We start from the raw sequence: 27,458 nt of genomic DNA on the forward strand, positions 1-27,458 counted from the left end.
GTTCTGAAACCGAAAACTCTGAGTTTGACAGCTCAGAGTTGGTCAACCTAGAGTTAAGGTTTTAACTCAGAGTTAGTTAAACCTGCTTCCTGAAACAGGCCCCTGGTGTACTTACAAACTTTCCAATGCATCGATGTATGAGTAAAGACCCTATTTGTACTACTGTAGAAGTTTGATAACAATCCAGACATTGTTAGTGGCGTCATTAACCAGATACGCTGGTGGTCCCGTTAGCGCCTGTACTAAGACATTCAGCTAATGGCTGTAACTCCACTAGTTTGCGACCAAATGAAAAAAAGGGGGTGAGGTGGTGTTTAGATAGACGTAATGGTGTATATGACGCTAGGTCGAAATTACGCTGAACCATCGCTTTAATATTATAATTAAGGTGAAAATTGAGAGTTATATTTGTCAAATGTAATGGGTACACTCCTTAAAAAACTCCTTTAATTTAAAACCCCGATATTAAAACACAATCCTTTAATTTAGCCCAAAACTGGGATAAACCTATTCAATACTGTAAAATAATCCCTTGATATGATCAATTTACAAATTAAAATATTTAGACCCCTTTTTTAAATCAAAATATCAACTTAAAATGTATCAAAAACAAATCAATCTCTGTCTACCAAACACCTTGATTTAGATGAAATTTGTACCTTTAAATTGTCGGTAGGAGAAAGTCTCGTCTCCATACCACTCCATGGCAGTATAAGGTCCATGTTTCCACCTTATGCTGGTGATGGGACTCCCCACAGAGTCTGGTGTGAGAACAGCTTTGTCACCTATTTTCCTGTAGAGTGGTTCTTCTGCTAAATAAAATAAAAAGTGAATGCAAATTTCTGTTTAACGAGATGAAATGAAAAATGCCTTTTTAACCCTTTAAGGTCACATCCACAGTCATATTGTGCACCTAAATAATATGATATGAAAGAATGCTGCCAACATTTCTCCCCTGTGCTTCGAAGGTGTTATACAGTGGGTGTTTGGGATTGTTCATAATGGCTTGTACCTTGTAGCCCTTTCTACAGCCCAGTGACAGTTAACGTAGCTCTACACAGTGAAGGCTTCTGCAAAGTCTCCATGTTGTATCAGAAGTCAGCGGTGTACAGAGTGAACGTGATCACCTATTTTCCTGTAGTTCTGCTAAATATAATAAATATAATGCAAATTTCTGTTTAAAGTTGAGATGAAATGAAAAATGACTAAAACTGTGCCGCTGTTCTCGCTTATTTTCACTCATCATTCACAGTCAAGCCTTCTGATCTGCCCTCGGGCGTCCAACTTGAGATAAATGAATTTCAATATTATTCCGATTTGAAGAACAAATTTGTCTCAGTGAACGTGGCCACATTTTATCAGCATCTTTTACCAGGGTAGATCCAGATTGACAGCCCTGGCCCCTGACTGCAAAAAGTTTGTGCATGTTTGTGAGGACTGATCTTAGAGGACAAGCTTTTTCTGTGATGAGCATCAATAAAACAAAATTGCTTCCACGTTCTCACACAAGCACTTGGATGACTTTCTGAAACTAGCCTCTGCTCAGGATTTGACACCTAACACTGATGCACTGGTGAAGGCTATAAGAGGTGCAAGTTAAACTGTGAGGAGCTTTCTTCATGTCAAATGCTGCCTCAGAGTTTTTTCCATCCTGACCAGAATACAATTACTCTGAAAGAACAATGAATACATATTGTGGTCATATGATGAATATTGTGCAACATGTTGTCAGTCAGCTGCTTCTGTGTAAAATAATCCACAAAAATCTGAGACATAATATTGTTGATTATTTTCTTAAGCCATGTCAGGCTGTTTATCGGTTTTGTAAATTGATGGTTTATTTTAGTACAGTTATGATATATCGGTTATTATACAACATTTTCTGGTCCAGCTACTTGAGATCAAATTGGGATGTATGTGCACTTTGAACTAAAAGTGTGACAGCCTGAACTATGTAACTTGAGGATGTGGCAACAAAAATCACATAAAAATGAAAATAAAAATGAAATGAAAAATAACACAAATCATGCATAGAAATAAAGCATGACGTTATATTTTTTCTCATCGTTTGAGTTTAAAAGGCCGGTATCAATGATCCAAAACTTGCTGCTGGCTCTCACTGCGGTCCAAAACAGAAAGTAAAATATCCACGTTTTATGTTCAGTTAGTCTTCAATAAAAGCAAGACACGTACATTCATGGCGATTCAGTTATTTTAAAATATTTCGAGATTAGAGATTCATTCTTGTTTTCAGAGTGAAAATGTAGGAAAGGTTGACGCTGACAGCCTCTGCTGAGAATAAAGAGAGAAATCACTGCATAGTTTACAACCAGGTCTTATCTGATTATAGTGACCCTTGATTCTCATAACTCTCAGGAGTTGTTTCTTCATTGTGCGCATTGAACAAAATAATTATATTTTATGATTATGTAACATCACTGTGGTTAAATCCTGTTAGATATGGACACACAATACACTTGGTTAGAGTTAGGGAAAGATCAAGATCTGGGTTTAAATTATAACTCTCGCAAACCTAGGGTTACCGTCTAGACATGAAGCACTTCACCTGAAGAGCCTCTGTCATATTCTCAGTTTATTTTACTAAATGCTTCAGTCACTCTGTAAGTTACTGTCATAAAAGGGGAAATGTCGATTTCAGTTTTTATGGTAATTTAATTAACAAACCGGCTCTAAGATCTAGCTGAAAAGACTTATTTCAACTCTGCCTTAAAACAGTTAAGAGTTAAAGCTGTTTTTCTTGCTGTAATCATTCTTCCTGTTCATACTGACCATTAGAAGATCCCTTCATAATGTATTTTCAATGTGAAAATCTACAGTCTGTGTTATACTGTGTTAATGTGTTTAAAAGTAGATCTGAAGCTAATATGAAGCTTCAGCCGTCCAAATGACTCAAATTAGGTAGATATATTTAAACGTTCCAGTGTTTTTAGTGCCAAAGTCTTTTTGTTACTATACTTCCACCACAGCTCAACAGGGAAACACGAAGAGGGAATTTGATGCTAAACAAAGACTGTGGCAACAGAACATTCAATTAAACAGAAAAATAACAGAAAGCATGCACAGAAATAAACCATGATATTATAATGTTTCTCAACATGTCAATAAAAAATAAATAAAAGTATCCAAAACTTACCGCTGGCTCCCACTGCGGTCCAAAACACAAAGTAAAATATCCACATTTTATGTTCTCAGTTAGTCTTCAATAGAAGTAAGACACGTAAATTCATGATTCTGTTGGTATTTTAAAATATTTCAAATGTACAGAGATTTATTAATGTATTCAGAGAGTGAAAAAGTTGGAAAAGTTGCCGCTGCTGAGAATAAAGAGAGAAATCAGTGCAAAGTCTACAACCGGGTCTTATCTAATTTTAGATGCCCTAGATCAGCATAGCTCTTGCTACGTGGCGTTGTGTCTTCATTGTGCACTTTGAACAAAACAATTATGTTTTATGATGATGTAACATCGCTGTGATCCTGTTTATTTTTTGACACACAATATATTATTCTGTTAGACTGTTCACCTGTTTAATATTCTCAATTTAATATTTTACTATATGCTTCTGTCACTCTGTAATGTACTGCCTTAAAAAGGGCAAAGGTTGATTTCCTTAAGAAAGCAGTGCTTGTAAACATATAAACTACATGTTTATGAGCTTTAGTTTGTTAATAATTAATTAACAAACCGACTCCAAAATCAAGCTTAAAAGATGGGTTCACATTTCAAGTCTGTCTTAAAACATCAGTCAAGAGTACAAATGAACACTGAAGCCTGCTTACAGCTCAACATGGAAACACTGTCAGAGGAAACACAGAGGGGGAATCTGATGCTAAAAAGACTGGAAATGTGTCAGATATCTACTTGATGATTAACTCAGACTGCTGATATAAGCTTCACATCTACTTTTAAATATACTTTTGCACAAAATGAGGACTGTTTGTCCTCCATCACTTCCATTGTAAGCACACTTTAAGGGATCTTATAATAGTCAGTGGAGGAATAACCTCTTTCATTGTTCATATGGACATCTGACTGGAAAAAATTGTGAATCTACATTTTAACAAAACAGAAAAATAAGTACAACACATTTCACATAAATTGTTGTGAAATATTTCAGGCTTCGGCATCATTTTATTTAAATTGATTGGCTACTGTGATTTAAAGCCATAAATATACCTCAGCTTCCATACAAAGGTGCACTTTTTGTTTAATGCTACATCATGCCTCAAACATTTAGTTACTGATGTCTATAAAAAGCACCGTAGCCTAACAGACAGTGAATGTCCGCTTTGGCACACTCCCAGCTGAGGTATCTATTGTAGTGACTACTGTGTTCTGTTGCAGGTGAATACCTATAGAGGGCGCACCTGGGTTGGAGTATCCTATGATTAGGCAGCATAGACTGTATCTGTGTGTGCGCAGTAAGGCATGCTGGAGTGGTACTGACAAGTTGGTCATGTACGATGCCGTGATGGGTCCTACAAATAAAGTCAGCTCAACCAAGCATATGTTGCACTTCTATTAATTGATATCCGACGATATCACAGTATCTAACCAAGTATTTCCACTGAGGTTATTATTGTTGCACTATACTTGAAAATGGTGTTGTTCCTTTTTGGATAGGAGGATGTCATATCAGTCTCCCTCCATCACAAGCAGCCTTCTTAACCTGGTAGTTGATTACAAGCCGTCCACAGTGAGGTGGGGAGGTAGACTTTCTGGGTCTTTGGAGATTTTGAAAACCCTCAGCATCTTAGCATAAACTAGCCTAGCCTCTGTCTGAAGCTAACGTTTCAAGCTTCTGAGGGCTCAACAAAGTCAATGTTTACTAGTAAAGTTACCTGCAAGCACTTGTTTAGACTCCTCTACAGTGGAGACACGGTATCTGTAGCGGAGCAGCCAGAGATGTTTCTGATTAAGCTTTTTTTTTTTTTTTTTTTTTTTAACTTCTGTTCACTATTTCCTTCTATTTGAACATAAATAATGATCAAAACACCGTAGGAGCTAGCTACAACAAAATGAACGAACAAATAAATAAATGAGCGTACTGTAGCCTAAATAACACAAATCACAAGCACCAATCAAACTCCATTAAAATGTACAGATAGGCATCAATAAAAGGATTCAATAAGATATTTATCATATAAAATCACCAGAAACGTTATTTCTAACATTAGCATTTAACCGTTATTCATTCAACCGTTACAAATGAGTCTAATAAAATACAAATATTACTTAACATTAATATGTGATATAGACTATTAATAAAATACACAAAACAAACAATACCTTATTCCCTTTCCGGCTAGGTCGCTTGATCACAAATGTAACACTTTATCATATATACTAAACTTAATAATCTTTCATTAACAGTTAATTGATCGGCCCTTTGTGTTGTCAAGCAACCGTCTCCAAGACAACCTTTGCGTCCACGTCCCTGTTTCACGCATGACGCCTTCAAAATAAAAGATCCAAAACAAAAGGGCACCGGAAGTGGATAATGGAACTAAAAGAAAAATAAGCCACACATTATATTACCACATTTAAGGTATCTTCTTGCCTAAAGAAAATCTTAAAGTCCTCTCTCCACAAACTCATTGTCCTTTTCATGTGTTTTGAACTGGCAGCTGCTCTGGCCTTATGCACGGAGCACAGGTGTGTCCCATCCTGCTAATTAGTACTTGCATATTCTCAACTTTATGGTTAACTCTTACCTGAAGACAGGCTATGACATGCTTATTCTACCTGAGGACACCAAAGGTATATTATACAATTGCATATTCAGAAAACTGAAATTAGATTAACTGGATTATAGTCTCAGGAAACATAAAGCTCCACAAACTCCTGTCCTTTCCATGTGGTCTGAACTGGCATCCAAAACGGGCAAAAAAACAACAGGGCCAGCGCTGTCGAAAAAGTCCAAAATGACAAGGGATTGTAACCAAAACTTGCTAAAAGGGGCCAGGGCGCAGGCAGAATGAAAAATTAGCAAAATTAAGCACAGTTATGTTATGTGAAAATTGTGAAAGACTCTCCAAAACAGGCAAAAACCAACAGTGCCAGCCCTGTCAAAAATGGCCAAAATGAGGATAAAAGGATAAGAGAGAAGTAGGGGAGACTGGAGACAGTTGCAACACTTTTTACATTACTCTCAGTTACTCAGAGACTATTTGGACTAGGCCCACCAAACCTTTACATATTAAACTTACACACGTCTGCTAATTACCCATACCATTTAAAGATGGTTATGTATAACATATCAATCACAATATTGATTTGAATAGAAAAATTCAGATGTTGCAGCTGACCGCAAACCAGGGGACAGTTGAGAGAACTTTATCCTGATTACATACTAAACTACTACCAATGTAACAGAAGTGCACTATGTTACCTCTGTATTTGAGTGCCCAAATGCTGAAAGTGTAAATATATCTACTATATAGTATCATCAGAAATTATACAATGGAACGAAAAAAGTACTCGACTTTCAACGTAAACTTTCTGGGTCAATTTTGAATGCCCTCAGTAGCTGCATGCTGTCTTCAGGAGGTATTTGAAGTCCTCTCTGGTGCTCACACCACCACACGTCTGATCTTGCGTTTAGAGTTGCTCCTCAGGTTGGTTTGGATCTCCGCTGTGGAAAACAGTAAGAAAATAAAATTGAATTGAATTTTCCATGTGGTGTTTCAATCAATCAAACTTTATTTATATAGCACCATTCATACAGGCTAGTGTAGTTCAAAGTGCTTTATAGTTGACTGACAAGATGATGATAAGAAGTTCAGTAAAAGATAGACTAAAACTAGATTAAAAATAGATTAAAAGACAAAAGAAACATGAATGAAATTGATTAGGAGATAAGACATATAGAATGATAAATAAAATGACGTAAAATAAAGTAGAATTCACCACAATGAATTAAACTTTAAATAAATTGAACCAAAAATGCCATTTTTCTCCTTTCACGGTACTTAAAACATAACTCAACCATCAAAGTCCAGCTCGAAGGGGTCTCCGTCCACAGTGATGGACATTTTGGTGCGGGGGTTTTGCTGGTACTGTCTCTCAATGTCATCGCTGGTCACTGAGCATTCATTTGGAGCGCCAGTCTGCAGAAAAAAAGGCATTCAAATCATAATATTGTTGAAATATGTTTATGGACTCGGGTATGAATAAAGTTTCTCACTTAAATATAAACTCTACTCTGAAGCTAACTTACCATTTTTCTGAAATCATGCCATCCTCCACTCCTCTCGTACTGCCATTGTGGTTTGAGGCCTGTGTTGTTCGTTAAAAGGAAAAGAAGAAGCCTTGTGATCTGATTCACTTGAAACCTTTTTTCTTTTTTAACATCTCACAGGTTACATGAACAGCCTTCAAGTCTAACTAACCACTACTGACACCTTGTGGTAAGACCTGTAATAACATCTAATCATCACATTCTCCTTTCTTTGAGGCAAATAATGTAAAAGTATGCAAACAAATTACAGCTGTCAGAAATCCTAATTATAGGTTTGTAAGGAATATTAACTTAAACTTCCTGCTCTCAGTATGATAATACATCATCGACCAAATTTACAGAAATATTACCTAAAGAAAATATAGGGAATGTAAATTCAGGTCAAAGATTTGATTTCTATCAGACCAGGAAAATACAGAATATTTAGTGCATCAAAATAACTTCTTACCTTTTATGTATTTGTGCAATAAACAGAAGATGCACACAATCAGAATAAATGCTGGTAAGGGGAAGATGAGCCTCCATGTCTGATCGCCTACAAAAAAATGAATGAATGAAAAAAATAAAACAACAAATAGTTAATAAGGACACTGTATTGTATTGTAATGTCTTTAGCTGATCTTTGATAATGCACTCTGAGGAAACCCAATACAGAAAATAATGAACTCAAAGCTCATCATTTAGTCATTTAATGTCTGTTAGAACATGTTTTGTAACTCCTATGAGGACATTGAGGACATTGTCATGTTTAGAAAAACATTAAGATGCATTAATACATTAAATGTGTTACAGCAGATATTTGTTGGTGTGATAACTCACTTTTCCTGAAGGGGTTGAGGACTTTTTCACTGCTGTTGGAGCTGACTGGGTTTTCAAACTCACAGCTGAACCACAACTTCTTATCTTCCTAGAAATTGAGAGAAAAACAGTATTAGCTAAAAGCTAATAAAGCAAATGTGTAGATGTTTTGAGAGGGTCACTTTGACTTTTTATAGTAAATCCAGATTACCAACACAGTGACAAACACAGTTTAGTCATCAGATTTTCTCTGCAAGATTAAATTATAGAGTATAAATTATAGTATAGTATGCTTTGGTAGAATAAAAACCCTCATGTGGGAAATCTCTAACATCTTTTTGTTTTTTTTCTCTTGTCAAATATACATACTATATATATATATATATATATATATATATATATATATATATATTGTAGTGACTAGTCCTAAACTTAAAGCCACTACTGGCTGCTAATGGCTGGATGTTCTGACGTGCACTCAATACGCAGACTACTTAACTGGTTGATAAATTATTTATTGGTCGTTTAAACACAACGCTTAGTTTTCGTTGGTTGCTCTTAATACAAAATAACATAATAAACCAAAACAACAGAAAATAGCTGCGACCTGAACGCAGTCAAAAAACTTTTTGCCCTCACCATCAGCGCACCTGTGGTGATTGGCATGACCCTTTAAATATAAGTCAGTAACCTGTCAGCATAAACATGCACCCCCTGCTGTTTGGGAGGAGCACCACAGTCAAATTCATATCTGGCTCCTACATATACATATATACATATATATATATATATATATATATATATATATATATATATATATATATATACATACACATATATACATATATATATATATATATATATATATATATATATATATATACTATGAATTAATTAACAGAGGAACGTATCAAGTTCTATGATATCACACACACATGACTGTATGGGGGGAAAAAAGATACCATATTATGTTTATTGCCTATTATCATTCATTGATAATTGTACAATAAACACACGAATAATACATTAATTTACAAACTGATTAACGTAATGCTTTAGGGCAGACACCCTCCCTACATTTAAGAGTAGGCTTAAAACTTTCCTTTTTGATAAAGCTTATCGTTAGGGCTCTTAGAGCTCTTAGCTTACTCTGCTATGGGCTTAGACTGCCGGGGGACTCCCATGATGCACTGCTGAGCTCCTCTCTCCTCCTCCCTCTCTCTCTCTATCCATCCATCTATATCCATTAACATTCATGTTCTATTAATTGCATTCAATAAGCTAAACTTCTTCCCCGGAGTTGTCTGTGCTTTCTCGTCTCACAGGTAATCTGGGCCTGGAGACGTCCGGATGACAGATTCCAGTCCCGGACCTTCATTGTGCTTCTCTCTCCTCTATCCTTCATCTCTCTCTTCCTCTTCCTCTCCTCTATCCTTCCTCTCTCTCCTCTCCTTCCTCTATCCTTCCTTTCTCTCCTCTCAACCCCAACCGGTGGAGGCAGATGTTCTCCCACTCTGAGTCTGGTTCTGAGGGTTCTTCCTGTTAAAAGGGAGTTTTTTCTCTCCACTGTGTCTCATGTGGGAATGTTGGGTCTCTTTAAAGTTAAAACCTGAAGAGTTCGGTTTAGAAGCTGCTCTATGTGTAAAGTACCTTGAGATGACTCTGTTGTGATTTGGCGCTATACAAATAAAGATTGATTGATTGACTGATTGAATATGTGAATCAATTTAAAGACTAGATTCTGGTTTATTGTTGTAACAGGATTTATCTGTTAGTGATGAGACTCACAAACATCATCATCATGTGTATACCTTTGTTATTCTGAGCTCTGTGGTTGAATTCCACCTCTTTCCACCTGCTGTCCACCAGTAGGTGACTGGTTCAGCTCCTGTGATGTTGCCACTACAGGTGAAGTCACAGTAGCTCATATCAGGCTCACACGATACAGAGATGGTGGGTTCGGGGACAGGAGCTGATAGAAAATGAAACAAAAACATTTACTTTTGAAAAATTAAAGCTTAACTTCACAGACATTTCCTCCACTTACAGATAACCAGCAGTTGAATCATGAATCTTTTGTTGATCTCTGCTGTGTAGAGGCCGCTGTCATCTCGAGTCAGTCCTGTGATCGTCATCGCTCCAGTTGAAATGTTCAGCGAACCACGATCTGTAAAAATACAAGTTTACCTTCTAAACAGGGATTTTTAGTCATCTTACAGACTTAAATCCATTCAATACTGTAAAGAATCTTAAATAACTTAAAATATTCAGACCCCTAATTTAAACCAAAAGCTCAACCTAACAATAGCAAAAACTTCAAGCTAATGTGTAAAATCTTTGATCTCTGACTATCAAACCTTGATTTTGATGAAATTTGTACCTTTGAATTGTCGGTAGGCGATAGTCTCGCCTCCATACCTCTCCATGGCAATATAACGTCCATGTATCCACCTCATGTAGGTGATGGGATTCACCACAGAGTCTGGTGTGAGAACAGCTTTGTCACCTATTTTCCCGTAGAGCAGTTTTTCTGCAAAATAAAATAAAAACAAATTAATGCATATTTCTGTTTTAAGTCTAAGATGAAATGAAAGACCTTTTTAATCCTTCGATCTCATCTCCAGTTATATTGTGCAGCTATTTAATAAATATGTGAAAGAAATCCATCAAAATATTTATCAACAAATATCAAAATATCAAAATTCCTCCTAAAAATACAAACATGATGTATGCTTGTGTAGGCTTCAACAAACCAATAACATCATGACGTCCACCATCAGTAAGTCTTCAACTTTTAGCAGCACAGAGATACATTTTATTATGTCACACCCTTTCTTCAACATCTCCTGCCTGTCTGTCCTGTTTCACTCAGAAATAACGTCACAATACAGAACTTACATGCTCTCAATATGCCATTTCATCTGGACTTTAATCACTGAAATGTATTTTTTCTTTATTCAAGCATATCTTACTCTAATTTTGGTGTGTGCCTCCTCTTTTTATAAACTATTATCAGTAAATAATTCAATTCTTTTGTAATATGAGACTATGGAGACTTTTGAAAGCTAAAACTAAACATATAAATACATAAATAATTATATTATAGCATGCTTAAATAAAATGGATGAATAAATAATTGTTTTATTTTGTCTTTTAAGCTTCATCTTGGAGCATCAATATCATTGTTAAATGTGTTTGTATATGAAGTCACCATAAGGAGCCAGTTAGTTAATTAGCTTACCATATGTTAAAAACATGGGTTCATATTTAGAGTTTGTCTTAAAACAGTCAGGAGCCCAAACAAGCACTGAAACCTGTTTTTCTTGCTGGAATCATTCCTCCTGTTCATCGCATCTTTGATAATGAGCTCTGAAGTGCCCCAATACATAACAATGAACTCAAAGCTCGTAATTTAGTCATTAGGAAAAACATTAAGATGCATTAATGCATTAAATGTGTTACAGCAGATATTTGTTGGTGTGAAAACTCACTTTTCATTAAGAGGTTGAGGACTTCTTCACTGAAGCTGGAGCTGACTGGGTTTTTATGTCCACAGCTGAACCACTGCTCCAATGTTGCCTGGAAATTGGGAGAAAAACAATATTAGTGGAAAGCGCACAAACCAGATTTTTTAAGAAGCTAGTTTAATTTATAGTTAAAGCCAATTTCAGAAATAACTTCATAAACAGCCTAAAACAGCTCAGTCTGGATTCTGCCTCAGCTGGTCACCAACTGATGTCTGAACATGTGAATCAGTTTAAAGACTAGATTCTGGTTTATTGTTGCAACAGGATTTATCTGTTAGTGATGAGACTCACAAACATCTTTATCATGTGTATACTGTACCTTTGTTATTTTGTACTCCTTGGTTGAATGCATTACCATGTCACCTGCTTGCCAGAGGTAGGTGACTGGTTCAGCTCCTGTGATGTTGCCGTCACAGCTGAGGACACAGGATGTCCTCTCAGGATCACACGATATAGAGATGGTGGGTTTAGGGACAGGAGCTGATAGAAAATGAAACAGACACTTCCTTTGAATTTAAGGCTGTTTTGATAAATTAAGCTATAGTGACTTGATTTCACCAAAACAAAAAACCCACTGAGGGGCTTCTATCAACACTTATCTCGTCGACGTGTCGTCTTTAAACGTCCGTGCAGTTACACCCAAACATATTTTTTTGCAATCTTCAGGTTCATTTAACAATATAACCTTTGCAGATCTACACACACTTATATCAATTAATAACTTATCAGCAAAACAAACAAAAAGCTCAATGTTTGGCCACGACACGACGGTAAAAAACTGTGTGCTTCTCCCAGTAAGCAGTACACCTGCAGAGTAATGACCCCTTCCTCTATTTGTACCCTTCCTATGCACCACAGTCCACACACCACCTACTGTGGCAACAAGGGACTTACTACTAAACAAACACATTATTCAAACACATACACGTGAATACAAATAAATGGCTTTAACATAATCCAAACTTCAAACACATTTCCTCCACTTACAGATAACCAGGAGTTCAGTCTCACTGTTGACTGTGTTGTTGATCTCTGCTGTGTAAATGCCGCTGAGGTCTGGAGTCAGTCCTGTGATCGTCATCACTCCAGTTGAAATGTTCAGTGAACCACGATCTGTAAAAATACACAAGTTTATCTTCTACATGAGGATTTATAGTCGTCTTACAGTATGTTGTCAGCTTAGAGCTTAGCACTTAGCAGCTGGAGAAATATGCACTTTAAAAACACTAAAAATATTTGTAGAACAGCTGATTTTCGTATAAAATAGTCTAGTTTTGTTTCCCATTGAAAAGTCTAAATTTTTTATAACCCTAATTCCAATTATTTACCAGTTGATCATTGTGTAATTAAAGTTTTTAAATGGGTTTCACCAGGATAATGAATGAATACATCTTTGGATTGCAACATATTCAGATGTTTGGGGGCTATTTGTGAAATTTAAGGCCGAAACACATGAAAGTGATACCTTATTTTACAGTATACCTTTTAAAAAAGGTCTTGAATATATATGTACTTTTCTATTTTCTTCTCCACACAATTGATTACATTTTTGTAATTCATAGTTGATTGAGATGAAATTTGTACCTTTGAATTGTCGGTAGGATAAAGTCTCGTTTCCATTCCACTCCATGGCAATATTATTACCATGTCTCCAAGTTATGTTGTAGATGGGATTCTCCACAGACTCTGGTGTGAGAACAGCTTGGTCACCTATTTTCCTGTAAAGTGGTTCTTCTGCTAAATAAAATAAAATAAATACAAGTGAATGCAAATTTCAGTTTAAAGTAAAGATGACATTTTTAAAAATCATATTTCATAATAAAAATACATTTCTTTGTATTGTTATAATCAGTGTATTTGCTGCAGCAAGTTACAAAATAGATAAAGTATGTATACACATACACATACAGATGTGTTAATGAAGTTAATAATTAAATGAATTCAAATGTGTAAATATACATAAATGAATGAACAAGCTGTTGCTGTGGCTGTGCTGGTTCCCAACCTGTAGGGGTCAGACCTTCAAAGGGTAAGAAATGAAAAAAGAGAAAAACTAAATGTTGTGCTGTTGTGTTTCTTATAATTGTCTCTGGTCTCATATTTGCTTTTCAGTTTAATATTGTATAATTTTATCTCTCTGGACCTCGAGCACTTCTATAAATTAAACCATCTAAAAAGAAAAACCTCCTGACTGTTTTAAGACTAGAAATGTGAAGCTGTCCTTTTAACACATACTTACCACTACATTACTGTGTGTTATGAAATTGTATTTAAATGTTTAAATAAATGTTTTAATGCAAAATAGGAGGACTTGAGAAAGGATGCTGCTGCTGAGAGTAAAGATAGAAGTGATTGTGTAGTTGAAAGAAGAGATGCATCTAATCTAGATTTTACACGCAGCTCATAAAAGGTAAAAACTCAATTTCCTGTTCACAGCAGTTTTAACAGATGAACAGATTAAAGTAACAACATGTATCATGTCAGTGAGTGAGCTTTAGTTTGTAGACTTCAGTCAAACTTCTCGCAGAATTAACTGTGAACTAACAGTTTTACAAAGTCTCAGAAAGGATTCACTTTGATTCAAATTATTAAATACTGTGATTATTTAAAGCCATCATTAAAACCTTTTTTTGCTTCTATATAAAACAAGTGAAACTAAGCAATGTTTTGTTTAAAGTCAGGATGAAATGAAAAATGCCTTTCTAACCCTATTGTGCTCATATTTAATAAAAAATATCTTAACTCTAACTATACAACATTTCTTTGTATAGTTATAATAAGTATATTCGCTGCAGTATGTTAAACAATGGACAAATAAAAGTATATGTAGATAAAAGCAATTACAAATAGAAAAATGTGTGAATGAACGAATAAATGAAAAATACACAAAGAAGAAAATACAGAAGCGTAGTGCATTCACATGGGTAAGTTATTTTTTCCTGTTTTTCTGAGTAATTTCAGTCAAACTTCTCAAGGAATTTTTTAATGCAAATAGGAGGACTTGGAGTCCCATGAGTAATCGCCAACACTGACTTTTATCTAATTTTAGGGACAATTATCCCTTTAAACCCTCTCATGACTCCTCATCTCATCACTATTCCTTAAACAGAATTTATAAAACTGTTCACAGCCAAATATTCACAGTTAAAGGCTTCAAATGAACATTTCCTGTTGTAACTAAAGCCTCTAAATGTGGGCACATTATAACGGAGACTAGACTCACTTAAGGGTGTGACCACAACATTTATATTGAAGCCTAAAAAATAACGCAAAGCATGCATATAGGCTATATGACATCATGAAATGTATAATGTCATTATACATTTTCTCAACATATCAGTTTAAAAACAGTTTAAATGATCCAAAACTTACCGCTGACTCTCACTGCGGTCCAACACAGAAAGTACAATATCCACATTTTTCTTTTCTCAGTTAAGTTTCAATCAAAGTAAAATAAGTAAATCCACAGAGATTCTGTTGATATTTTAGAATATTTCGAGTATACAGAGATTTATTAATGTTTTGACAGAGTGAATAAGTAGGAAAGGATGCTGCTGCTGAGAGTAAAGATAGAAGTGATTGTGTAGTTGAAAGAAGAGATGCATCTAATCTAGATTTTACACGCAGCTCATAAAAGGTAAAAACTCAATTTCCTGTTCACAGCAGTTTTAACAGATGAACAGATTAAAGTAACAACATGTATCATGTCAGTGAGTGAGCTTTAGTTTGTAGACTTCAGTCAAACTTCTCGCAGAATTAACTGTGAACTAACAGTTTTACAAAGTCTCAGAAAGGATTCACTTTGATTCAAATTGAATACTGTGATTATTTAAAGCCATCATTAAAACCTCTTTTTGCTTTTTTGAAAATACAGAAGCCTAGTGCATTCATATGGGAAAGTTTTTTTTTTCTGTTTTTCTGAGTGATTTTTTTTTTTCTGTTTTTCTGAGTATTTTTTTTTTTTTCAGAGTTTGTTTTCCTGTTTTTCTGAGGGTGTTTTTTTCTGTTTTTCTTAGTGTTTTTTTGAAGTTAACAACATAATGTAAACTCTTTCATTCCCGTCTTGAGAGCTTGATTTAATAGAAGCAAACATGGCTTGCTTTTAGTTTTACTTTGGGCTTGAGACACTGGGCGATACGCCATTCTTTATGTCACATAAATGGTATTGTCATTAGTTTGTCGACTTTGTGGTAGTTCAGATGGACTATAATTGTTATTTTAAATTAGTTAGCATGATATAAATTGAATGTGTTGTTCTCACTGTTCTTATACCATGTATGATCTGTACAATCATGATATCTTGTACTACTACATTAAGTACATTAAGTTATCAAATTTGATTCATTTGTTGCACATTACCATAATTCACATACATTTGACAATGAAAATCTCAAATAACAGAATTTCATAACAAAATATAAAGCATATTTTGTGTATTTATTTGTATATTTGTATAACAGTGCTGTCTCTTCATATTCCAGGCTGCATTGTTGGAAGGGGTGCTTGACAAATGAAAATATTTGAGCCTCTTGCACTACATGTGATAGATTAATATGTAAAGATACATGTAAAATCCATTGAAATTCAGTGGAATATATAGTTGAGAAAATAATTTTAAAAATGAATATCGACCTGCAGAAACAAATTTCCTGTGACTTACATGATCCTGCTGCATTTTCTGAATATTCTCCTCAGGAACACCTCTGCTCTGAAGAAATATCCACAGACCATCATCTTGTGGGAGGGGGCTAACTGAGGATGTAGCCATTGGTGGCCCTGCAAAAAAGTAGGAAAAAGGCAGAATCTATATAAATATTTGTTGGACCGACCATTAACATGTGATATTGTTAAATTATATGAATGTTGGATGTTTTCATGTCTTGACTGTTGACCTATAAATACTCTATATGTATAATCATTTGAAAAGTCATTAAACATTTGAATGTGCTCACTCAAATCACCAAAACTGATTTGTGTAGTGACCATCTGAGATGAAAGCCTTCACTGGTTATTCATAAACAATAACTTTACTCAAATACTACAGAAAACTAAACTCAACAGCATATAGAGTGGGCTTTTATAATTATTATCATTATTACAATTCATAGAGTCAATAAAATCCAGATTGGGGCTTTGCAACACGAGGTATGATTAGCTCATCTTACTTTTACCAGTGAGCAGGAGCAAATTAAATTAAAATTAATTAATTAAATTGTTATATTCCAAACCATATATGTGCATGGACGTTTCATGCAGGATCTTTCTTCACTGTGTTTCAGGTATGCATTGTAGAGAGTAGTATGGCGTACTAATGATTGTTTGAGTTTGTATTACTTATGTTCACTGTTTCCTTTGATTTGAACATAAATCCTTGTCATTTCTTCCAAAAACACCGTAGGCTACAACAAAATAAACAAATTAGCGTATATAGAAGACAAATCACAAGCACAAACTCCGTTAAAATGTACAGATAGTTACCAATAAAAACATTCACTAACATATTTATCATATAAAATCACCAGAAACATATAGCTAGTAATCTAACATTAGCTTAACCGTTATTCATTTATTCGTTGCCTTCAACAGTTATCATCAACCGTTACAAATTACTCTAATAAAATACAAATATTACTTAACATAAATTTCCCATTTTAAATTTCTCTTGATTATCACAGATGTAACACTCATTTATCATAAATATAAAATTCACCGTTAATTGACCGCCGACCGGACCTTTCATTGTCACGGCAACGTCTCTATGACAACAGTTGGTTCCACATCCTGTTTCGCTAATCGGTTTCAAAATAAAATATCCAAAACGTTTAAAAAGTACATTGTCAAAACAAAAGCTTACAGGAAGTGGATGAGGGAACTAAAGGAAAAATAAGGTCTTGAAATAATTATTATTAACAGACCATAATAAGTCATTTAGACCAAAAGACATGAAATCTGAGAATGAGATCTAATTCACCACTCTCCCTCCAGCAGCTTGGTGATATTTTGCCATTATATTTATCTTGTTGCACTGGTGTTATAAAATAACCTGATAGTATTTCCATGCATATTCTCTCCAATGGGGGGGGGGGGGGGGGGGGGGGGGGTTTGCTGTGGTTGTGTGTACATTGATTCATTTCCTTCCAGGTGTTCTCAGATGTATTTATCTTAAGTTCTTCCTCCCATTTTGATTTTGACCCTAAGTCTTGTTGATAATTGTGATTTTCTAGCATGTCTAGCTGTGCTGATGACTTAAGCCAGCTAGTACTGAGCTGCTGTCATTTTAATCACATATGTTTCAGTCCCTTTGTAAATGACTGTTATAAAGGGAAAAACAAAGACAAGCACACAGAGCAGGGCAAAGCTTTCACACTGGCAACAGGTCCCGTGTTCTTTGAAGCCTCTTTCTGAGCAAAAAATATAAAAGTTTAAGTTAATATAAAGCTACGTTCAGACTACAGCCCCCACCCTTAACATGGACAGAATCATACATCATTCAAGTAATGTTAAGAGTGAAAACAATCAAAATGTGGTTTGTATAAAATACCATTTATTCAAAAAGTGATGGCGTCATTAGTAAACATTAATAGACAGTTTCTGTAGAGCTTTGATAGTTAAAATTGTAGGGAGAGAAGTGGGGAGGTGAGATATTCACTGGTACAAGAGACCAGAAAGAGAGTGAAAGTTGCATAAAAGTAAAGAGGGGAAAAAAGACATTAATTGAAACAGAAACACGATTTGTACTTTACAACTGACCAAAACTCTCTCCCTAGTTGATCTGGATCTATAATCAAATTGATCAGTACAATATTTACAAATGTCACTGACAGATTTAAAACATGACTCTGCAGAAGGACATCATATTCAGGATCACACATTTTATGCTTCTAAGTGGCTCAGTTATTTGTGTAACTACTATGATAGAGCAATGTGAGAAAAGGAAATAAAAACATAAATATATAACAAAATGTAATAAAAAAAAATATAAGTACATAGTGAAAGTAAAAAATAAAAATAAAAAAGTCAGTAGTTGGTTCCATAGTTCTGAGGCGTAATTGAGAAAAGTTTCATCCCCAATTGTCTTTCTGATGCTGTGAAACCTCCAATAAACCAGCAGCAGATGGCTAGTATGGCAAGGCAATTTTATATGTATAGTCCATTTTTACAAACAGTTTGTCTCAAAGGGCTTTACATGGCATCATAACAACATCCACTGAGGAAAAACTCCATAGAAATCCCTTTTAACAGGGGAAAAACTGGAGAAACCTCAGTAGCAGTGTCCCTATTCTGAGTGCAATAACAGGTGAAAAATGAATTAACACACTGCACATAGCAGTGGACATTTTTCTTAAACGTGTGCATACGTGCGCGTAAAAGAAACAGTTTAGCATAACATAAAACAAACAACAAATAGATACACAATTCCACTTTATAATTATGAGTCGCTTCTAGGGTCGGGGAAAAATCAATTCATGTACGTGTTTCTTATCGTCCACAATTATGTGTTGATTCATAAACTTCAGCCTTCTGCCCTTATAAAACACACACTGCTGTGCAGCTGATTGGGGCTCAGACGGAGGCTACTTCTTTAGATTTTAAACTTTTTATACAAAGTGCAAACACAAAGAAAGAGCCAGAGAAAGGAACAGCTGTCCTCTGACAGCTCATCTGTGCAGCAGCAAGTGAACCAGCTGGAGAGCACAGTGCTGTCCTGATGCACGTCAATTTTGAATTTAATCGAACCATGAGACACCCAAAGATTTACATCCCTAGTGTCTTCATTTTCATAACAATTGTAAGGTGGTTTCTTTCCATCATGTCAGATAACATTTTAACTAAAAAAGAAAAAAAAAACCTAGGCTTGTGTTAATGACAAACACTGAGGCTGAATACAAAAACAATTGTGAACCAGCTATCTATCTAGCCTAGCAATTCATATTGGAGGTAACTATTGTAAACAACAAATGTGCTCATTTATTTCAGTGTACCAGAAGAAGGTCTTGGGGTTGTTGGTTGACCTCAAAAATGAACTGAAGGGTGCACAGCCTGCATCTTCAACTGCCCATATCACAACAATGGCCACGGTCGACGATTTTAATAAAGAGGAGCAACGCCTAATAACCGACAAAGCAGCCTTTGACACTTTGGTAGGTTTTACAAGTGTAGAATACAGAACCAGTGCTCACACACTGTTAGGTTCCTCTGGGGACTGTCATTCAACGTTGGCATGTACTCATTTCAACAGGTGAGGCAAATAGCAAAAATTGGTGGCAGGACAACCAAGGACTGTGTCCACAAGATTCTTGACAGGTATGTATTAATTTTGTGTTATGTTGTAATGTTTGGCTATTATGGCAAGGCAATTTTATATGTATAGCCCATTTTTACAGTTTGTCTCAAAGGGCTTTACATGGCATCATAACAACGTCCTCTGACCTCTGAAAAACTCCATAGAAAACCCTTTTAACAGGGGAAAAACTGGAGAAACCTCAGTAGCAGTGTCCCTATTCTGAGTGCAATAACAGGTGAAAAATGAATTAAAAGGTCCCAATACAATGCATTGTATAGACTAGCTGCCCTTTATCAATGTATTATGAAGGGTTTATAACATGTGCTATTCCTGCATATGTTGTTCAAATTGATTTATAGATGCATTTTATTTTTCTTTAGACTCTTCACTAATACCCTGATGCCACATTTTAATATGAAGGGCAAGGGAAAAAAGGGGAAAAGGGGATTGGAAAATACACAAATCTACAGAGCAATACAAGGTAAGCTTATATTTCATGTTGATGGTAAGGGAGTCAACAAGGGAAAACGGGTTTTTTCTGCTTGAAAAAGGACCTGAGGACCGAAACGTTGTCTCTTTTGTCTTTTGCAAGTGATTGGACAGTGTGCGGTAGACACTTTTTTCCCCTTATTGACTCCAATCCCATGTTCCACCGCACCTGTCTTTTTAAGATTCTTTTTAGGTGTGCATCAATCTCTATACCATGTTGAAAGGAAGAAAATGTTGATCCTGCCCATCTCTAAATAATGACTTAAACATTTCCTTCTCCGTTGACATTTAAAATACAATGCCAACTGTCTACAATGGCCGATGGTTTTTGATGCATAGCATGAGCAACATATTTTTGCTTACAGATATGCAGACTTGGTGTATGACCGCCGTTTGCCTTTGCATATTTCTTATCATTTGTCTTTATCTACTTGCAGATGGAGTCATGCAGTTTGACAGTTTGGCCACGGAGGAAGAAATAAGAAGGCACGCTTCAGATCACTTAAACCATGCACCGCAAAGGAGTGGGGGATGGGGGGGCTTCACAGCCACTCAGGACTGATGCAATAAAAAAATGTGTGAAAAAACAGTCAGGATTGGATTGTGTTTTTTTTTTTGTTTTTTTATTAACTTTACTGCAGAATCGTGTCCAGAATGTAGGAACCCGTTTTCCTGTACCAGCTAATTTTACTGTAGCGTCATTTAGTTATGTATAGGAACTAAAGCATACAGTTAAAAAAGGTCTGTGACGGCCCTGGGCCTCAATAGTAAAGGGGATAGTCTGCCTTGCTTCCTGTTCTCCTGTTTTCTCTCTTCCTTAGATGGTCTGGTGCCTCCCTCCTCGTCAAAGGATTGAGAACACCTGTGGGAGCCTTATTTAAACCCAGGAAAACTAAGATGGCTCTCTCTCTGACACTCTGGCCCTCCTGGAAGGCTGGTGCCTTTCAGGCACTTCATTTTTGGTTTTGATTTTGATTGTAGCTTTGGTTCATGTCAGTTTAACTTTAAACTCTTGATTTTGTTGGTTACCTTAAATAAATTACTTTATTAATTTTGAACTCTCGCCGTGTGGTTCTCCCTGTTGTGCTCTCCAACGAGCTGGCCATAACAAGTGGGGGCTCGTCTAGTTTGAGCAGTTGGCTGGGGTTGGGAGACCCACTGGAGGAGTTCATTTTGGTTAGGTTGAACAGGTAGAGTTTGAGACTGTTCTAGTTGTCCATGTGATCGGTGTAGCCAGCATAATGGTAAGTTTGGGTTATGCGGTACATGGCTGTGGGATGGGTGTTGCTGAGTAGCTGGGCTATGTTGCTGTCTGGCAGGAGCATTTTATTGTGTCCCCCAGTTAGGCTGTAGCAGCAGTTATCTCACAAGGAGAGGCTGTTGGTTTGTTGTTTTCAGGGCTGTTTGTTATTTTTGTGTGTTGTCCGTGCGGCTGGCAGCATTTGGCTCGGGAGCACCCCGAAGTATTGGCTGGAGCATTCTGCTTTCCCCAATACAGACGGTTTGTAGGTGCATAAATACCCACCGCCAGTACACACATGAAGACTAGGGTGCAGTTAGTCAGTTTGGGCTAGGCAGTTAGGAGGGGGCGCTCCTATCACTCACCTGTCCTGTGGTTGTGTGCTGTGACTCAGGCTGCCTGGTTTGTTTTTTGGCTGGGTTCAGAGGTTTTGACAGGGTTAATGATGGATCTGGAACACAGTAATTCCTTGGTCGCTGAGTTTCTGAGAAGACCAGCTCGGAGTACATTGGCTCAGTCTATGAAATCAAGTCCATCAAAAGAGAGTTTCCTAAAACGACGACATTTGCTGGTCTCCTTCAATTGAAAAGAAATGAAAAAGAGCAGACTCTGGGGGAAAAGTGGTGCTCTTAAAGCCTCAGCAAAACCAGTATATACAAGGTCCGCATCTGGTGGTGATCTGAAAAAGGTCAAGTCTGTGCAGAGAGATGAGAAAGGAGCTGCTGCTGCTGCTGGTGACGCCACACAACGCCAAACACACAGCCAGGCCTTCCTCTCCGATCAGGCTGTAAAACACAAAAAAATAGCAGCAGAAGCTCCAAACCCACCAGCTCCCGTCCAATCATCCAAACCCGCCCCCGACATGTACAAAGGCAAAGTGGTCCAGTCAAAAATCGGTTCCATTTTGAAGTCAAGTGCTAAAGCAGGTGGGGCAGACTATGGAAACAGTTTTCGCCATCGTTTGCATGTTGCCTGTGCTACAGCTCATAAACTTAGGATTGCACAGGGAAAAATGAAGGGGTCCTATGATAAGAAAACAGAAACCCGTGTATTTGAACCGGGTGATCAAGTTTTGGCTTTGTTGCCTGTGGTAGGTTCCCCATTCCAGGCAAGGTTTAGTGGGCCTTACACAGTGAATAGCCGTATGTCAGACAGGGACTATCTGGTATACACGCCAGACAGAAGGAAGAAAGTGCAGTGGTGTCATGTCAATTTATTGAAATCTTACCATTTGTCTCGAACTCCTGTTGGATGTACCGAAGACCTTTTTCAGTAGGGGTCTTCGTTTTATGGGGGGGGGTGTGACGGCCCTGGGCCTCAATAGTAAAGGGGATAGTCTGACTTGCTTCCTGTTCTCCTGTTTTCTCTCTTCCTTAGATGGTCTGGTGCCTCCCTCCTCGTCAAAGGATTGAGATCATCTGTGGGAGCCTTATTTAAACCCAGGAAAACTAAGATGGCTCTCTCTCTGACACTCTGGCCCTCCTGGAAGGCTGGTGCCTTTCAGGCACTTCATTTTTGGTTTTGATTTCGATTGTAGCTTTGGTTCATGTCAGTTTAACTTTAATTTGTTGGTTACCTTAAATAAATTACTTTATTAATTTTGAACTCTCGCCGTGTGGTTCTCCCTGTTGTTGTGCTCTCCAACGAGCTGGCCATAACAAGTCTAAAATGAGTTAATTTGACGTAGAAAGGACGTCCACAACGACCATATTCGGACTAGAAATAGCTCCTGCACGGCGGTACTGTGGACGTCATAAATGGACGTTTAGAATACATTGAAAATTATCTTGCTCGGAAAAATCTTTGCGCAGTGGGAAGGGACTATTTGTCCTCTAGTACCACTGTTGCAACAGCGTATATAAACATTTGATAAGATTTCATAACGCTCAGTAACTTATTGTACGTTTTTTGAAAGACGGGTTCACATTTCAAGTCTCTCTTAATACAACAGTCAGGTGCCAGTTCTAGAGGTCTAGAGTGATAAAATTACATGACATTTTAATGAAGGGCAAATATGAGGCCAGAGAAAATTAAAAACAAGAACAACAGCAACATTTAGTTTTTCTCTCTTCTTTCCCTTCTTACCGTTTGGGAGTCTGATCCCCAGATTGGAAACCAGTGGAGTAAACTAACACAGCAGCTACTTCATTTATTTGTATTATAGCTAAACTAAAAATACAAACATAATTATGTAATGAAATCCATACATACAATACATAATCTAATGTATTTTGTAGTTTGTCAGTAACCATAAAAAAATAAATGTAATGACATTGAATATAGAAATGTTAAAGTTATGTGTTATATATTTGTATATCTATTTGTATATTAATTGGGGAGGGGCATACATATATTGTCAAAGGTACATAATATGACAGAATGTGAATTAAAAGGATTCATTTAATCTCAAATATAGTATATATATATAATTTTCACCTGTTATTGCACTCAGAATAGGGACACTACTACTGAGGTTTCTCCAGTTTTTCCCCTGTTAAAAGGGTTTTCTATGGAGTTTTTCCTCAGTGGATGTGAGGGTCTGAGGTCAGAGGATGTTGTGATGCCATGTAAAGCCCTTTGAGACAAACAGTTTGTAAAAATGGGCTAAACAGTCTGCACCTTGAAGTGACCAAAATTAGACGTGCAAAAATTACTTGGAAAAGACGTCGTTTGGACGTCTCTCTGCTGCTGCCGGACCTGTGGCGTCTCTTAGAGGCCTCTCTGCTGCTGCCGGACCTGTGGCGTCTCTTAGAGGCCTCTCTGCTGCTGCCGGACCTGTGTCGCCTCTCTCTGCTGCTGCCGGACCTGTGGTGTCTCTTAGAGGCCTCTCTGCTGCTGCCGGATCCGAGGCGATGTCTGGACCTGGACCTGGAAGACATTGTTGTGTTGGTTGCTGGATCCATCACTGGATGTAGTTCCATTCAAATTTTAATCACTCTGCAGTTTTATAACTGACACAATATGCCTTATCTTGTTTCTCTACCTGGAGCAATGGCCAGCAATGACACTACCTTTGGCTGCATGTCGAGATCCTGAGAAACACAACGAATGTCCTTAAATTTCACAAGGCCTGATAAAATAGCAAAGTGATGAGAGTATAAACGAGGCACGAGCAGAGCCGACACTGTGCAGATAGGTGCCTAAGAGTGGATGAGAGGAGTGGACAGACTGGGCAGGAGCAACCAGCCGAGAGGCATCTCGTCGGTCCTCGGCCGTCTGTATTGTCTCGGACACCCCTTTAGATTTGTTTAAGGTTATTTGTTTGTGTTTAGGCAGGCTATATTTGCATAGAATCATTTTTGGCAACCAGAAAAAACAATGCTTGACCCGGTATTTAATACAAAAAATATTTTGCTACACCCAGCGTAAAATTGGGACTGGTGGCAAATTGGTACTCGGCCATTATTTTGAAGCTTTAGTAGTCAATATTGCAAAGGGAGAATACTCACGAGGAGTGGACATTTCCCTGCCATGGGAGCTTTCCTCACGCTCCGCTTGTATGGACATGTCTTCATCCTCAGGGGCTGAAACACATCCAAACCAGCCTGTAACCATCATGTTGTCAATACAACACATTAACATGCTTCATAAATTGTCATCAGTACTCACAAAGATTGTCTAGATTAGCTGTGCCCTGAATGGGCTGCAGCTTTTTCGGTGGAGCAGGCACCTAGAGGTTAGTAGAACAAAATATAAGCATGCTCATCTTCAACATTTATCAAATTTAAGAGTTTTGAAACTGGAATTTCAAATTCATTGTAGAAAAATATTTGTATGTGACCGGGGAACACAGGGATGATCCCATCTACAGTTAGCCAGTTAGCTGAGTTAGCCGCTTACTTAGCCACTGAGTTAGCAGCCGAGCTAGCCACGATCGGGGAACATGGTACATAGGTACCCTAACACTGCATCCGTTTCCCAGCTCAACACAATGGCCCTTGTTGCTACCATACAGTCTATGGTTGCTACCCGATTTGAGTCTGACATGGACGGTTATGTACGGCAACTTGGAAAAAACGGCTCACGCCGTTACACAACCGTTAGCAGATGTAAACAACAGGTTTGAGGTATATTAATACAATAAAGCTAAAACGGCAAACGCTGAACATAAAATTAACTTCTGAGTCTATGGGCTGACCGAACTTACCTGCAATTTAGCAGTCGACTTCGAGCAAGACGAAGACTCAGCGCCCCGACGGAGTGGTCCGCCTGGGCCCCTGCTGCGAGCGGAGGGACATCATGGGCTTCGACCTCCACCCTCGCTGGGAGGCCTGCCTCGGTGCACGCCGGGCTGGCCCTCACGCCGCAGCCCACCTTCGCCTTCTGCGCTCGTTTGCCTGCGGACGAGCTGAGACGGAGAGCGGACGGCTTCTTGTCTCAAGTTCTGGAGGGAGACGGCAGCTGGGGTGACCGTGCCACTTTCTCTGTTGAGGAAGCCATGGTCATCCTCGACCAGTCGGATAGGCGCGAGGAACCCGTGGCAGGGCATGAGTCTGTTGGCTCAGCTCACCTAAAAACTCTCAAATGTACCATTTTGCAATGTGACTCAGTGAGTGACAGGTGTCCAGCCAATGATACGATACGGTTCACTTCCGCTACGCAGCCAATCATAGCCTTGAAGATAAGTTGCTTGTATAACTAAACAATCCCCTTCCTGTTTTTGTCACTAATCTTGAATGACTAAATTTTGAGGCATCATTGTCAGAAATATTAATATTAAGAATGTATGTAAAAAGAGCTTTTTGAGTATCACAAAAAAATGTTTAATTGTAGTTATGCTCTGTTTGCTTATTTCATTTGTAATCCAGAAGCGTCCTGTTTTCTCTTAGTCATTGGACAGTTTCACAGTTCCTCAAATTTAACTTCCTGAAACCTTTGCTCCATTTGTCTTTTTTCTTAACTTTTTTTCCCCTTTTTTTAAAAAAAAACGTATCTCTCTCTCTCCCTCCCTCCCTCTGACAGAAAAAGGTGAAGGCCAGCTGCTTCCCCCGTCCCCTCACTCCCAAAAACAAGAACGTGAACCCTGTAACTGGGAGCAGTTATCAACTTCGCCCTGCTCTCAGCCCTGTGAGTGTTTTTATATGTAAGATTGCCATGTCTCACTACTTGTATTATCACGTTTTGCACGCTTCTGACAGTTTACTCTTAAATCAGTTAAATGACACTAGTGATTTAAATGGTCGATGCCAAATGCATCTTAGGTTGCACTTAAATATACATGAATGACTTTTAGATATACAATTCTTAAGGAAAAGCATTTCAAAGAACCTTAAACTTTTTGTCACAGGTGTTATTAGTATCTTAAACTGGGTTAAGTTACTGCATGTCTGGTTTCACAGTTTTTAATGTCCAACTCTCTCTCTCGTTTCTCAGGAACTCCTCACAGAACAGATTCAGATTCTCCAGGGAAAGGTTTCCTGTTTAGAGGAAGAGATATGCATTTGACGAGTCTCTCCTTCTCTAAGACCATGGCTTCAACTTTTTCTTCCAGAGCTTTCTGATCCATTTCGGTCTGGAGTATCCTGGCCATGAGTAACTCTTTTTCTCTGACTAGACTCTGGTTTTGTTGTACTTGCTCCTGTAGGCTCTGGATCGTCTCTTCCCGTACTTTCCAGCTGAGTACTGAAGTTGATGTTTTATTGTTTTTATTATGTTCTATTGTTTTTATTACTAATATTATATGCAAACTTTGAGTGCCACTGGACGGCTGCCTGGATGAATACATGATTTACTTCCAGTGTTCAAAAGTCACCCTGATCATATTCTGGTTTTGATAATTGCACTAACACTAACTAAATAACTTTTACTTTTGCAGTATTCAGTTCATCTTAATAGTCAGTATCAAGTGTGACAGGAGATGT

At 37.4% G+C, this 27,458-nt stretch overlaps 1 protein-coding gene and 1 long non-coding RNA gene across 2 annotated transcripts in view; both read right to left on the reverse strand.

Annotated features, from left to right (window-relative positions):
- The window catches only part of LOC128354004 (caspase a-like), a gene marked incomplete at its 5' end in the record, with an annotated part of 108,168 nt that overhangs the window by 59,164 nt on the left and 21,546 nt on the right, over positions 1 to 27,458 (reverse strand). The gene's annotated exons all lie outside the window — the stretch shown is intronic.
- Positions 24,388 to 25,883, reverse strand: LOC128354459 (uncharacterized). Its single transcript, XR_008321044.1, has 4 exons — positions 25,745 to 25,883; positions 25,047 to 25,121; positions 24,581 to 24,629; positions 24,388 to 24,465 (listed from the first exon to the last, which is right to left on the reverse strand). It is a non-coding gene; the product is annotated as an uncharacterized LOC128354459 (long non-coding RNA).

The sequence above is a fragment of the Scomber japonicus genome, chromosome 24, assembly GCF_027409825.1.
Source record: "Scomber japonicus isolate fScoJap1 chromosome 24, fScoJap1.pri, whole genome shotgun sequence".
Classification (NCBI taxonomy): domain Eukaryota; kingdom Metazoa; phylum Chordata; class Actinopteri; order Scombriformes; family Scombridae; genus Scomber; species Scomber japonicus.